At 40.1% G+C, this 16,661-nt stretch overlaps 1 long non-coding RNA gene across 1 annotated transcript; it reads left to right on the forward strand.

The window, feature by feature from the left end:
* The first annotated feature begins 13,882 nt into the window (after positions 1-13,882).
* LOC127309506 (uncharacterized) lies at positions 13,883-15,880 on the forward strand. Its single transcript, XR_007857188.2, has 3 exons — positions 13,883-14,126; positions 14,212-14,383; positions 15,701-15,880. It is a non-coding gene; the product is annotated as an uncharacterized lncRNA (long non-coding RNA).
* The last annotated feature ends 781 nt before the right edge of the window (positions 15,881-16,661 follow it).

Below are 16,661 nucleotides of genomic sequence, written 5' to 3' on the forward strand. Positions count from 1 at the left end.
ATACTATTGACTTTGTGTCCCAGTTCCACCTTGTGCCGGGGCAAAGGGCAATTCAAAAATGAATTAAATATGTGATATCACTTATATATAGGAGTGCATGCAAACTTGTGATTTACTTGAATATTATTCTACTACCAACTCATCTTAAGCTATACAATAAGAGATATAAATTATATTTATGTTTACATGAATTTTGTTATACCTTAGATTTATAGTCAATCAGCAATGATCTTAATAACTACATATTGTATTGGACCAATCCCTAAATGATTGACGAATATATTTAGAAGTCGTTTGGAAGCCAGGCTTTCATTTCATTTGTAGCATTTTGAAATGAATACATGTATTCATTTCATTTACATTGTAATTCTAGAAATGGACACTTGTTTGGTTGCCACAGGAATTGCAACAGCAGAATTTAATATTAAATTTGTAGATGGCTTCCATAGAGAAACGCAAATGACAGGTCTCAGCTTGGAATTGTGTTTACCCATGGAGTCATTTTACCGGATTTTCTAAATGAAATGACAACCTAATTCTGTGGCAACCAAACAGCCAACCTATAGAATTCTAAAATGAATTCCAGGATTTCAGACCCAAATGATGGATACCAAACGACCTTTAGTGTATTCTTGCATATCAGGCTTAATATTATCTTTTGACTTTTTTACTTTATTCGATCGCCATGCTTTGTATGTTTTATAAGTATCAAAACTTACTTTGTATCATATAGATTTACAGTATCGCTAGTATCTGAAGATCTAGATTAGTCAAAATTTCTTATGGACGAATGAGGCCAGACGCACTTTTTTTTCGTTTTGACAAAATCCAGCGATCAGGATAAGTTATAGATTTATCATTTTCAGTTTTTAATTACCATAAAATGATTTTCCATGGGCGGATGAACTTGTTCCGTTTTGCAACTATGCCTGACTGGTCGCCATATGCATGTATACAATAGTATGCTACAAACGGAAAATTGGTTAGTAATTTTAATTTTTTTATTAAACTATAATTTTATTAGTTTTGTAGTTTTCATTAGCATGTAAGGACTTCTCATGTTGCCTTTCTTTCTTTTACAGCAAACTTGTACTTCTCGTTTAGTTGGTGGGTTAGTTCTAAGGATTTTTATCGACCGCAACTTCCGAAAATTCGCAGAAACCGGTGCTAAGGGTTACCATCGATTTTTTTCCCTACCGGAGAAATTTGCAGTTACTGTGAAATTTTGGATGAATTTATAAATCTGTTTGAAAACTCTCAACCGGTATTTCCGGTTCTAAAAATTGAAATACCGGTGCCTACTTGTATTTTTACCCAACCAAGAAAAAAAGCTTTGATTGTGATCCCGTATTAGTGCCGCTGGATGCGACCAAACCTCTCTTTTTTTTGACAAAATTCAGCGATCTGGTTAATCGGGTCACCCTTCCCAATGCTCAACGTTCTTTTTCTTCGAATGGTCGACCTATTATTTTTTGGCTAAGTTTTACATGCTGCACATAACAACCGTATTTTCTGTACCAGTATGTTTAATCTATTTACTTCGATTAGTCCATTAGATGACTAAAATCGAGCTCATGTAACTACCAACATCTTGTGAACTTGTGATCGGCTAATGTAAAAGAATGCATATGTTTATTTTTTGAAATAAGAATGCATATGTTTAATCCGATGTGCCTGTGCTAGATCGTGGAAACAATCTAAAACTGTGCACGTAAATACGTCGGACCCTACTCGTAGGGATGTGGGGCTTTGCTTGGATGTGGCGTCCAAGGCTAAACCCGGACATTCCATGCAAATAAAAAAGGCTTGACTCGGCTCAAATTGAATCGCGTGGTCGAGGCGCCTGTCTAGCTATTTTGTTAGCGTTGTACAGGTGATGCACCCTTTATTCAGGAGGTGACACGTCTATTTTTAGCAACTAGTCCACCGAATAAATAAGGCTTCATTAGAGATAGAAGTACCCTTCTGAATTAGTATTCGTGAACATGACGGGTCATATATGACTAAAACATGTACGTCATATTTGTTACATAAATCCTACGGCTGCGGTTTATATTCCTAGCTATAAATATTAGATCTAACCATTAAAATAATTTAGATGATGTGGATCAATCTAATGGCTCTATTAAATATCTTTATTTTGCTTTTAGTATATAATAGATTGCACAATTGCAAGGAGATAAACTTGAAACAAAAAGGGTCTAGGGTAGTTAAGGTTAACTTTAATTTGGTTTGGAAGTACTATCTTAAGTTCCATTTTGTTGAGGACTACTTCACATGATATGTCTGGTTCTAACATTGCTATTCTAAACACATAACTATTGGGATATATACTTCCAAATGTTTCTAGCTACAATCATAAGAGTATGGTCATGATGTGCTTGGCACACTTCCCCTGGTTTTTGGAATATAAATCTTGTACTATGGTTGAACACTTAACTACTTATTGTACTCCTCCTAAATATTTATGATGTTCTACTTCATCACATAATGATTATCAGGTGAATCATATATAATTACTATCCCTACCATGGAAGTAGACATATATTATTCCTATTACTCTTTCCTTTCCTCCCATGATTGACTCATCATGGTTTATACTACCTCATATAACTCATAGTTATCACTTACTATCAATTGTCTCACAAGTTTGGATAATTTACATACCCATTACTTGTACTGGTTTACACCTTCTAATAGAATATTTTTCTTATACACATATCTTCATTACTTGATATCACTCCTGTTACAGGTCTGGATAATTCTTACTTAACCATAACAAGTGTTGGTACACATCTTCCAATAGGATATCTTCCTTATGGTTGTATCCTCTCTTTGGACTACCCTGTATTGTATACCAACTGTGATCTACTCATCTATTGTTTTAAGAATGTAATGGTTTGCTACATGTCTGGGATTAGCTAACTAACTTCACTTAGGAAAGACATGTAAGAAAGTTGACTCAAGTGTATCAGGATTATTCTCAAGTGAATATCCATCTCAAGTCATAAGAAGAATTTGGTTTAGCTAAGACAACTCCCTATAGACACTACCAATCCTATAGGTCTCCTTTAAATGGTTTTAATCCTAGGTCAAAGCATTTGCTCTGATACCAACTGTGGTGACCCGGCATACCACTGCATGGTGTAGTATGCAAGTCTGACATAACACCAATGAAACACCGTTCCACTAGTATTACATCGCTCAGAGTGGTACAACAGAAACATATGCGGGTCCAAGGCATGTCTATAGAATTACATACAGACTCTGTTACAGAAGATCAGCACAGCCTCCTACTTTACAATGAGGTAAAACTGCAAATAAACTCCAGAAGAACGACTCGTAGTCTAATCCTAACACGAACTCTACTTGTAGAGTATTTACCTAGTTATAGAGGCTATGAATAGATTCTAGCTAAATAGGAACTAGGTTTAGGAATCTAATTCCCTTTTACTCCTAGTCTAGGTTTAATCCATGGTAGATGTGGTATTTCTTCAAAAGGTTGCTTTTATTCTGAAGAGCTATGTCCGTCAGCCTTCACCGGTTGACTAGAACTTCATGGAGTTCCTTTCCGGCAGCGTTCGCAGTTCCATATCCCGGAACAGGGAGTGACAGGTCACGATTCTTTACACTCTGCAGAGGTGTGTTGCTTTACCCATAAGAGATCTTAACCTTGGTGCCAACCGAGTCATGTTCTCGTCCACACTTCCTTTGGTGTGGGGCCCGGTATAAGGTCATAGCCAATCATATTCCTCCGCTACCTCGCACACCCACCCTTTGTTGCAATCCCCGACCCTGGGTCCTCGCCGGTGTACTTATACCAATTAAGGATGGCCCCCGACCACGACAACAGTTCTGGGTTCTAACCATATACTCCTTCGCCGGTAGGTGCAACCCATCATAGACCGCATTACCGTGGGGAATTAGAGTGGGATCCCCACCCTCAAGTTGCTCTCGCAAGATACAACTGCTACGGTAAGCGCATCTGTTGATGTACGAGAGGTGGAAATACAATTGACTAGTCAGTCCCATTCCAGATCTTATGGTTAACACGAGTTTTACGACACAAGAATCACTGGACGACATTTGTTGTTTAATCCTAGATGGATATAAACCCTTTGCAATGGAACTCACCATGTCAACACATTCCATGGTTCCATTGCCAACCACATAGTCATATTCATAGTTATGAAAGTAATACTTTTGCTTTCATGCAAGAGTGATAAGTATAGTACTTTTGCAAGTAATTTGGTAAAAATACTCAAATGACATGAGCAAGCGATGAACTTGCCTTTCTTGACTGCAAGATTATGCAGACAAGCACTACAAGAAAAGTTGCCATGGCCGACGAAGTTGAAGTCGCGCCGTGGTTGTTGGTGTACCATGGCCGACGATTTTTGGTCTCTCCGTTGTGCATGTCAAAACGTTTTTTTTCTCGTTTTTGAGGCCACCTAGCCCGACGAAAACGGCCAAAATGTCGTGTATGGTGGCCCGGGACGTGGTGCATCTCGAAATCTCGGGTTCGTCGGCCGAGTCAACGCAAATCCGCACCGCCCAGGGATGTAGGGCCCAGATGGCAGCCTCTCTGGCATTGTTTTTTTTCTCGATCGCGCCATCTCGTTCAACGCTCTCCGATCGAGCCGTTTACGATGCAGGATCATGGGTCCCGCATGTCATCCTCTATGAACCAAAATTCTTTCTGTTCTTGGATTTTTTTTACCCCCTGATTTCTGGCTACTTCCTTTTTCTTTTGATCCCTTGCCGCCTTGGAAACGTTGAGACCGCTGCTGCTAAATGGGACCTGCATGTCATCCTCTATGTGCAATCAACTTTCTTTTCTTGGAGTTTTTTTTGGCACCTCATATTTGGTCACTTGCCTTTTTTCTTTCGATCTCGTCCCGCCTCTCAAACGGTGATACCGCTGCTGCTAAATGGGACCCGCATGTCATCCTCTATGTACTATAAAACTTTCTTTTCTTGAATTATTTTTGGCTCCTCATATTTGGTCACTTGCCTTTTTCTTTCGATCCCGTGCAGCCTCTCAAACGGTGATACCGCTGCTGCTAAATGGGACCCGTATGTCATCCTCTATGTACTATAAAACTTTCTTTTCTTGAATTATTTTTGGCTCCTGATATTTGGTCACTTGCCTTTTCCTTTCGATCCCCTGCCGCCTCTCAAACGGTGATACCGCTGCTGCTAAATGGGACCCGCATGTCATCCTCTATGTACTATAAAATTTTCTTTTCTTGAATTATTTTTGGCTCCTCATATTTGGTCACTTGCCTTTTTCTTTCGATCTCATGCCACGTTTGAAACGTTGAGGAACCTGCTGGCTCATGGGACCCGCATGTCATCCTCTATGTGCTATAAAAGTTTGTTTTCTTGGAATTTTTTCCACCCTCTGATTTTTGGCTATTTCCTTTTTCTTTTGATCCCCTGCCGCCTTGGAAACGTTGAGTAAGCTGCTGACTCATGGGACCCGCATGTCATCCTCTATGTACAATCAAGTTTCTTTTCTTGAATTATTTTTGGATCCTGATATTTGGTCACTTGCCTTTTTCTTTTGATCTCATGCCACGTTTGAAACGTTGAGGAACCTGCTGGCTCATGGGACTCGCATGTCATCATCTATGTGCTATAAAAGTTTATTTTCTTTATTTTTTTTCACCCTCTGATTTTTGGCTATTTCCTTTTTCTTTTGATCCTCTGCCGCATTTGAAACGTTGGGTAAGCTGCTGACTCATGGGACCCGCATGTCATCCTATATGTACAATCAACTTTCTTTTTCTTTTGATCTCAAGCCGTATTTGAAACATTGAGACCGATGCTGCTAAATGGGACCTGCATGTCATCCTCTATGTACAATAAAGTTTCTTTTCTTGGATTATCTTTGGCTCCTGATATTTTGTCACTTGCCTTTTTCTTTCGATCTCATGCCGCCTTTGAAACGTTGAGTAAGCTGCTGGCTCATGGGTCCCGCATGTCATCCTCTACGAACAATAAAAGTTTTCTTTCTTGGAGTTATTTTTGACCCCTAATTTCTGGCTATTTGCCTTTTTCTTTTGATCTCCTGCCCCCTCTGAAATGATGAGGACGTTGTTGGCAGGTCGGTCCCACATGTCATCCTCTATGAACAATAAAAGTTTCCTTTGATGGATTTATTTTGAACCCCTAATTAATTTCTGGATATTTCCTTTTTTCTTTTGATCCCCTGCCGCCTTGGAATCGTTGAGGATGCTGCTGCCTCATGGGTCCCGCATGTCATCCTCTCAGAACGGTAAATGTTTTTTTCTTGGATTTTGTTGACCAAACGATTTTTGGCTTATTTTTTCTTTCGATCTCCTGCAGCCTTTAAAATCGTTGAGGATGCTGCTGGCTCACGGGTCCCACATGTCAACCTCTATGAACAATAAACGCTGAGGATGCTCCTGCCTCATGGGTCCCGCATGTCATCCTCTCAGAACGAAAATGTTTCTTTTCTTGGATTTTTTACCAACAGATTTTTGGTTTATTTTTTCTTTCCATCCCCTGCCGCCTTTAAAACGTTGACGACGCTGCTGGCTCATGGGTCCCCGATGTCAGCCTCCCCGTACAAGAAACATGTGATATCTTGATTATTTTGCAAACAATAAACAGTGTATTTCGCTCTGAGCTATTGCAAACGGATAAATTAAATCTTTATTTTTACATAAACAAACTTATATGTTGAATCTCCTTGTTTTGTGTTTTTGCGAAGCATAGAACTTTCCTGTTTTTTTAGAAAAATCCGAACTTTCCTGTTTTGGAGTGGGCTGAAATTGTACGAGTCAAAAGGCCCAGCAGGATAGTTCGAAGTCTTAGATGTCCAGATGCAGCCCAATTGAAATCTTTCTTTTCTTGGATTTCTGGCTACTTCATTTTTCTTTTGGTCCTGTGCCACCTTGAAAACATTGAGACCGCTGCTGCAAAATCGGACCCGCATGTCATCCTCTATGTACAATAAAATTTCTTTTCTTGGATTATTTTTGGCTCCTGATATTTGGTCACTTGCCTTTTTCTTTCAATCTCATGCCGACTTTGAAACGTTGAGGAAGTTGCTGGCTCATGGGTCCCGCATGTCATCCTCTATGAACAATAAAAGTTTCCTTTGTTGGATTTATTTTTTGCCCCTAATTTCTGGCTATTTGCCTTTTCTTTTGATCCCCTGCCCCCTTTGAAACGATGACGACGCAGCTGGCAGGTCGGTCCCATATGTCATCCTCTATGAACAATAAAGGTTTCCTTTGATAGATTTATTTTTGACCCTAATTAATTTCTGGCTATTTCCTTTTTTATTTTGATCCCCTGCCGCCTTGGAATAGTTGAGGATGCTGCTGCCTCATGGGTCCCGCATGTCATCCTCTCAGAAAGGTAAATGTTTCATTTCTTGGATTTTGTTTACCAACTGATTTTTGGCTTATTTTTTTGTTTTGATCTCCTGCCGCCTTTAAAACGTTGACAACGCTGCTGCCTCATGGGTCCCCAATGTCAGCCTCCCCGTACTGCAAATCCTCTTTCTGCAAATGTTGTATTTCTAGCTAGATAGCTAAGGTGGATTCGAATCTGCCGTGGTTCAGGCAGCTCAAGTAAGCCTTCTTGCACTGATTAATGGAACTAGTGTATAGCAAGGTCAAGACATGTGGCTCGGTGTAATGAATCTATTTGAATCATGTTGTGGATTCAATCTGATAGTTCTCTAACAGGTCAGCCAAAATAGAAATTAAGTTTTTTTTCTAAAACGGAAATGCAAATTAAGATGAACACAAACATTAGTTATCATAATAGCTGATCATACATACATACTTGCTAAGAGCAAAAGCTTGCCAGAGTTTTACCACCCATACAATTAATTAGCAGTTCAGATAAGATAACCTTATATAAGTATAACTGCAAATGCATTTGCTAAGGGCTCATGGGACAACAGAACTAGACAACCGCAAACTTTATGACCAGCATGTCACAGCGGCATCGAAAGATCTTGACCTTCAACTTTGATCCAATGCGAAGTTTGGCACCGTCAATGAACTTTTTCCACCTGGAAGTAACAGCCAAGCGGCCATCTGTGGGACTGACGGAGTACCGTCTCTCCACGGTGAGACCTTCACTCTCCATGACGAGGGAAATCTTGCCCCTTCGGCCATCATTGAGATCCTTGGAGATACTTTTAGGCAATTTCTGATTCAAAGCAAGAGATACCACCAAAAAATAGTCAATGGCATCAATGCACTGAAGACTAAACCATGTGAGACTTTGAGTAGAGAAGACATCAAGATAAGAGCAGTTATGCTGTCACATACTCACGAACATAGCCTTCAGATGTGTCCTGGTCACCACACGGGTGGCCACAACAATGAGCTGAGACCTCGGTGATCTGGCTGGGGCAGGTGCAGGAGCCTGGGCTGGTACACGAGCTGGTGCTGATGCAGGAGACTGGGCGGTGTGCAATAAACGGTGCCTCTAGAGGAACCGGTGCGATGCAGAGACTGTTGGGCGGAGTGCGATAACGGTGCGGCTAGAGGAACCGATCTTGATGCGCGAGAGCTGGCAGGTGTAGTATATGGGGCCTCTACAGGAACCAATGCTGATGTAGGGGCCTGCTGGGTAGTTGTAGTAAACGGAGCTGGTACAGGAACCGGTGCTGATGCAGGAGAGTGGGAAGCCGGTGTCGGTGCTAGTGTGGGTGCCCTTTGTGACATCCGCTCCTGTTCCATCAGGGGATCTGTAACTTTGATCATGTTAAACCCAGCAAGCTAGAACAGAGGGAATGGTTTAGAACAACTGCTCAGAATGCAGTAATCAAAGGATATGAGTATAAAAAAGTTACATAATATATATTTCGAAGTGTCTCCAACTCTGTAAGCAGTTACGTATTTCTGCCCGTTTGAGTTTCTGATCCTCAGCTCGTCGCCCTTCTTCAGACCGTAGTCAAAAGCAAACTTTCTCCAATCATGTCCATACAAATATGTGATGGCCTGCGTCTTGTAGACATACACCTCATAGACCGTGTAGGTGTTCATCAATTTTCCATTGCCATGCATAGTGAAAGACCCTTCATGCGGACACATCTGGTTAATCATTGGACGAAGTTCACAAGGTACAGTCTGCAGGTGAAAATTGATACTAATGTAAGAAGCAGGAAGACTAAAAACAAGACTTTACTATATGTCAATTCATGCTAAACCACTGAGAATACATACATGTAACTCTGTGAAGGAGTTATTAGAAAGGTAGATAGAGCCATAGGAGGTGTTATATGCGGGGTATGTACATGGGCCCGTCATATTCCCGCAAGCTCGGCATCGGGATGGTGATGGAAACATGGGAGGTACTACTGGTGCGTAGCGCTGAATGTAAGTGGAAGAATTAGGTTGTGTAAAGTGCATAGTTCAGAGCAATGCAAATGTTGACAAGCGAGTGCATAACACTATGTTACAAACTGAACAGTCAAAATTTAGTGTATGATGAATATAAGCATGCTAATTTGGCGTTTCCGAATTCCAAAAAGCATTAGACAGAGCCGGTGATAATATCAGACATAAATCATGGCACGTATATGTGGCTTAAGAAAATATACCTGAACCCTTGGATGGTTACGGCCCGGCTGGTCCTTGAACTTGAGCTTATATAAGCATCCAGAAGGTGGGGCTGACAGTAACTTGGTGGCAGCCTCTACAGATGCCTCATCAGCAGCAGTTGCAATCCTTTTGACCAATGAAGGCTTAGCAGTTTCAGTCTGCATATGAAAATTGAAGAGCAACAGACATCAGCAGTGATATATAAAATGAATCTATGAGACACTGATGCATATAGTGATGGATGTAAGTGGAAGAATAGGGTTGTGTGTGTGTCTGAACTATTGGTAAGCATTAGACAAAGCCGGCAATAAACAGACAAATCAAATCATGTATGAGGATTAATAAAATATACCTGCTTACTGAAAAAGGATACCACCCAGCTGGCCCGTGGCCTTGTGCTTGAGGAGGTTTTCAGAAGATGGTAGCGGCACCATCGTCTTCACAGCAGCCTCATCAGGATCATTTTTTTCATTTGAGTAGAGGCACAGAAGCTTCATCCTGCATATGAATAGCAACAGAACTCATTATTGATATTTAATAAATCTATGAGATAGACTGGTGCAAATAGTGCGGGATGTAAGTGGAAGAATAGGGTTGTGCATAGACAACAGTTGACAACAATGCAAATGATTACAAAATAAGCCAACGGAACTCAACAGTTTATATACTGGATGAGACAGACTGAAAAGTGAAAAATTAGTGCATGATGATTGTAAGCAAACGCAGTGTTTCTGAACTTTTGGTAAGCATTAGGAAAAGCCAACAGTAATTAAACAGATAATAATAAAATCATGTATGTGGATTAAGAAAATATACCAGATTCATTAAAAGGTCACTACCCAGCTGGCCCATGGCCTCGTGCTTGTAGAGGTTTTCGGATGATGGTGCCGGCACCATCGTCCTCACAGCAGCCTCATCAGCCTCATTTTTAATCCACTTGAGTAAAGGTGCAGCAGTTTCAGCCTGCATAAGAATGGGAACAGATCTCAGCAGTAATATTGAATGACTCTGAGACAGACTGATGCATATAGTGCTGGATGTAAGTGGAAGGGTATGGCTGTGTATGGACAACAGTTCACAACAATGCAAGGGTGTGTTCGGTTCTGAAACAGCATGGAATGGAATGGAATGGTTCCATTTTAGAGGAATGGAATGGTTACATTTTTGTTCGGTTGGAAAAATGGAGAGCAGAATAGATCGAGGTTAAACTAATCATTTGTCTCAAAATTGTAATTAGCAATTGTAAATGACATTTTAATCTCAAAGTCGTAATTAACATCGCCTAATGGTGCTCTTTTAATCTAAAATCGTAATTAACATCATTTTTTGTTGGGTTAGGGGAACTGGAGAGTAGATGAACATTACTGTATGATGATTGTAAGCAAACAAATTTGGTGTTTCTAAACTTTTGGCTTCGAGATCTTATGGGCTTCAACTCTAGCCTACCCCAACTTGTTTGGGACTGAAAGGCTTGGTTGTTGTTGTTGTAAACTTTTGGCAAGCATTAGAAAACACCGACAATAAACAGACAAAAATCAAGGCATGTTTTGTGGATTAAGAAAATATACCATATTCATTAAAAGATCACCACCCAGCTGGCGCGTGGCCTTGTGCTTGTAGAGGAATTTAGAAGATGGGGGCGGCATCAACATACTGGCAGCCTGATCAGCCGAAGTTTTGATCTTCCTTTTGAGTAAAGGCCCTAAAGTTTCAGTCTGCATATGAATAGAAAAACAAAAGGCAGACCTCAGCAGTGATATTGAATTGATGTATGAGATAGACTGATGCATATAGTGGATGCTCTTAGCCTTTTGCACCATGAACACTAGCTATGGACAGACAAAAAAAACTAGTTGACTCAGCTTTGTCTAGATACCTCCATCCCAAAGCTTAAGGCTTATTTATTTTTGAGAAATCAAAACAAGTAAAGTTTGACCAAAATTTTAGAACATTCTATCAACAAATATAATATTGTGTAGATACCGTAGGAAAATATATTTCACAACCTATTTAATGATATTAATTTTGTATTTTGCATGTTAATGATTTTTGGTAAAAGCTTAGTCAAACATGCTATAGTTTGAATTTCTAAAAATAATATAAGCCCTAAGCTTTGGGATGGAGGTAGTAGTATCTAGAGCTAAAAGACATCTAGATACATCCGTATCTACAGATAGTTGAGTCAATTAATTTGGATCTGAGGGAGTATCAGATTCAGACTACATCATGGTAAGTTGGTTAAAAAAATTACCCCTGGGCGGTCCCTGCCCAGCTCGGCAGTGGCATTTCGCTTCTTGTGCTGCAGATCTGGCCATGCTCCTGCAGCAGGTGGGGTGCTATCATTCCCCATAGCCTCAGCACGGAACCTGGAGGTACCAACCTGATACAGAGAATATAGAGCATGGTGTCACAGAGGCTTTACGCACAAACAGCTGAAGACATGTGCTACTTTAAGCATTTTCCGGAAACGAGGAGCAGTTGAGGATGCAGATAGACAGAGTGGATAAGCAAACGGAGTACCTGCTTTGCGGGGCTGGGGACGCAGCTCAGGCTCAGCCAACTGCCCACATGCGTGGTGGCCTTACGCTCCATTGCCCCCCACCACCACCGAGGTCTTTCCTTTCCTGTACAACACCGTGGTCTTTCCTTTCTTGTACAAGCTGACAAAAGATACAGTGAGGATCAGCAGAAACTACAAAGGTTGCAAATGTCGACAAATAAAGGAAGAACACCCCAATCCAAGCAAAGGTAGCCCCCGCCCCCACCCCCATCAATCACTCCCAGCGCGAGGGTGACCAGAAAGACACCCCTTCGCCCAGAATAGGAAATAGATGCGCAAGATATCGAGGTGAGGAAAAAAGAACCGATCTCGAGAAAGGAAAGAACATTACTAGTACTACCTAATCCGCTTGGTCTAGATGCAGCTTGCCCCTCCAAGCTGGATGCCTGGACGGTGGAGGCGCAAGGAGGGGATCGAGCTAGCGGCTTGCATCCGTCGGCTGTCGGCACTCGATCGGGAGAGACAAGGGGGGCTACATAAAGGGGAAGGGTAACATATTTTATTACACAGTGAACTTACTGATGTGACTAGTCATTACATGTCTCACTGAAACTGGGGCCCATAGTGTGGCACCCCAAATTCACTTGAACCTGCCCGGCGGGACGCATTGGCGCATCAAGAAAACCCCCGAATTGTAGCGGGGAAATGAAACATTTCACAAAAATTCAAAATTCAAGTACACTGCCACGCGCCAAGCACGCGGGCTGTTCCTTCCTCTTCCTCGGTTCCTCCTCCCCTACCCGAAAAAACCCCACATCCCAAGCTCAAACAACAATAAAAAACCCCAAATCCCCTGGCCACCATGCATGTCGTCGTTAACCCGCTGGAGATCGTTGTCACATCCCGAAATTTTTCTAAATTTTGGAATGTCAAATAAAAATAAATTTGATGCTTGATTGTTTGAAATTGATTGAAAATTCACAAAGAATTAAAACTTTTTAAAAGTTATTTACAAGTTAATTCCAAAATAGTATTTTTAAAGACTTTTGGTTTTAAAGTATTTTCAAAATCAAACATATCCTTGCTTTCAAAGTTTTCAAATCCTTAATGGAATTCTTTTTAAGAAAACAAAACCCTGGAAAACTTTTCTTACAAAATATCGCCCAAATAGCCATATAGGCCAAGCGTATATGATTATAATTTTATTTTCACAAATGGATTTTAAAAAGGTTTCTTGATTGTCCTAAAACACTATTTTGATTTTTACAAATTTTTAGAAACTTGTTTGCTACACTTATGTACTATTCACATATACCCATAGTGGCATAATTGTAATAAAAATAATATGAAATAATAATTTATAAAATTTAAGTGTTTATGTTATCCTATAAGAAGAAAAAATAATTTTACAAACTTATAGGAATTTGATTCACTCAAATCGGAGTTACGAAACTCATTTTATAAAAGAAACAAGTAAAGAGAAAAAGAAAAAGAGAAGAAAAAAAAAGGAAATCGGGCTGGCCAGCCGGACCGAGCGGCCCAGCTCGCAGCCAGGCCAGTCCCAGCCGGACCGACCGGCCACGCTCGAGCGAGCTCCTGTTCGTGTCTGGCACGAAAAGGATTTTCATTTTGCCAAAACTTATCTCCACTTAAATCAACTTTTCTTGAGCTACACAACTCCGATTTCAGATTCGTTTGTTTCTACGCATTCGTAACTTCGAGACCCACCTTTTCCACCGACCTATGGTCTATATAAAGCCACTACCACGTCGCAGTTTCGTTTTCCCTTTCCTCCTCTCGAAACCCTAGATCAACGAAATCTCAACTCATTGTTTTGATCCCCAGAACCACCTCAAATCGCTTCGGGCTCTACACGAAAGTTGTAGATCTCGTCGAGATCTTTCAATCCCGACCAATCTCATCTCTTTTCGTCCACCATACACGCATAATTTCGCATTGCAAGGCGTCAGGTCTGACAAAGGGAATCTTCAATTAGTTTGTGCTCGTTCCACGAAATCCAAATTCCTTTGGTGAGTATGTATATCCGATCATCCTCTACAACTTTAATGTTGGAAGTTTTTCGATTTGAAGTACCAATTTGTCGCTCATCTCCAGATCTATTTCGAGTCAACCGGAGTCAAATCGAGTTTCAAACCGATCTCGAATCGTCATGACTTCAACACGGAAGTTGTTCCTCTCGTCAAGATCTTTCAATTGCCGCAAGTCTCATCTTGTTTCGTTCACCGAGCAAGGAGAAAAACGTAATACAAGATTCAGATCTTATAAGGTATAACCCAGATCTTGTCAAACTCATTATTTCGTTGTAAAAACTAAATGGTGCGTTAGATAGATCTATTAATTCTATACAACTTTGATGTAGAAAGTTTTTCCATCTGAGTAAATTTTTCTGTCAACCTTTATGACATCATCATGACATCAGCATAGTCAACTTGGTCTGGTTAAAGTCAAACTACAGTCAGCGGTACAGTCAGCAGTCCAGTCAGCGTCTCAGTCAAACTCGGTCAAACTCATTTTAAATTTAAATTTTAAATATCAGATTATGTGCCCAACTTAGAAATTCATTATAAAATCATCCAGAGGTCCAAAATTTACAAACTTTATATCGTTGGAAAGCTTATAACATGTAGAATCCAAATATGCAAGAATACTGTATATGTTATGTATTAGTTTTCGAATCATAATTCAAATGATTTAATTAATCCTTTTTCACTATAAAAATTATATCAAATAATCTACTGGTCCAAAATTAACAGTTTTGTAGTCTCTGGAATCCTTAGAATAGGTGGAATATCATGGAATCAGAAAATATCAAAGTTGTTATGTGCACAAACTTGATACGTTCAAATTCATTCAAATCACTAATCTGATCATAACTTGAGTTCTAAAAATTATTTCGGAGTGAACCCAATTGCATAGGTCTTGTTTTACAGTACTCCATCCAATAGCACAACCATCCAAAATAATTGAATCACTTTGCAAATATTCAAATTCAAATATGAGAATTTGAGTATATATCCATTATAGATTTCTATAATCATTTCTCAACATGATTCTTCTGTGAAGGTGAAACTTATGATCCCATCCACACACCAATACCACTAGACACTCTATCTTGAATCAATATCGTGTCTATCTAAATTGTTTTTCATTTACTCCTTTAACTTAGTTTAAAAGCTATTCAACTTACAAATGAGTAAATTGAGTAATTCTATATATCTTTTGTTCATTCCCAAGCCTATGTGTAATTCATACTATTTTGAGTAATTGTTGTCACACTTATTCAGTAGTATTGTTGTTGCACTATTTGTCAGTTATGTGATTCAAATCACATAAGTCGTTCCGAATTCTTTTCATGCTTTTGTAAAGCATAAATATTCTTCATTTATATCTTGGATTATTCAATTCTTTCTAATCATGTGACTTTCCGTCCAAACTCTCACAACCGTGTTTTGCAAGCCATACCCCATGCCATATCTTCTTTATCCGATGACTAAAACACAATGAATAACTACTTGTTGTTGCTTGGTTTGATTTTATTGTTGTTGAATGGTGTGTTTATGTTGTGCTATATTTTATATTATAGTTCGTACGGAGAGGCACGTATTTTGATTAAGAGAAGTGAACGCGCTTTGACTACCAAAAAGGCAAGTGACACTCAATTACCTATCTATTTTGTTAAGCATTAGTGTTTTATAAATTAGAATGCATGGTAGGAATTTTGTTTTCGAAAGTTATGCTATGCTTATCAATCCTAGTAGTGTGTAGCCACCCTTGAACCATTGCTAGTATTCTTAGTATGCCTAGCAATAAAAAATGCCACTGTTATTTTTGATTGTTTCGGATTGTGAGTATTGAGAATTAAAATTAACAACCTTAATGAATCACCTAGGTGGATTGATTGTGTGGTGGGCGGCTGCTCAGGGCTCCGATCCCTGGGGATGGACCAGTGGACGGGTGGGTGCCTGAGAGCGCGCAGTTGAATAGTGGTTGCTCCGGACTGCACCTCTGGTTTTCACCAGGGGATCGTGCGGGGGTTTACTACCTGTAATGGGTTTTAAGCCTGCGAGTTTCACTTGTGGTTAGCCACCCAGGATTAAAGAGATTACTATGTCGTCCATGTTTTGGTTAGCTTCCAGTGCAGCCTTATGGTATTATGGGCTCTGCCGGGATTAAGTAAGTTGTGAGGATTCAACTTGTGGCTAGACAGCGGGTGGAGGCGACGGCCAAGGGAACGGGTCTAGTTTGTATGGTTGAATTCTTCTTCTGAAAGATCTTGTCTCATTCTTCTCTTGGGAAGGGTGGGTTGTAAGGTGAAAGTGCACAACCTCTCGAGAGTTAAACCTAAGATCTTAGCCGTGTCCCCGGTTATGGACAATTTGAGCTTCTAGGCAGGGAATGTACGGAAGAATCTCATCCTTGTTTTATGAATGTATTTAAAATTTGGTATCAACCTTTGAAAACTCATGGGAGATGTAACCATGTGAGTGTTCTAAAACCCATGGGGAATTTAACCATGGTGTGATTTCATAATGTCATTCAAAGAT

Source organism: Lolium perenne, chromosome 6, assembly GCF_019359855.2.
Source record: "Lolium perenne isolate Kyuss_39 chromosome 6, Kyuss_2.0, whole genome shotgun sequence".
Classification (NCBI taxonomy): domain Eukaryota; kingdom Viridiplantae; phylum Streptophyta; class Magnoliopsida; order Poales; family Poaceae; genus Lolium; species Lolium perenne.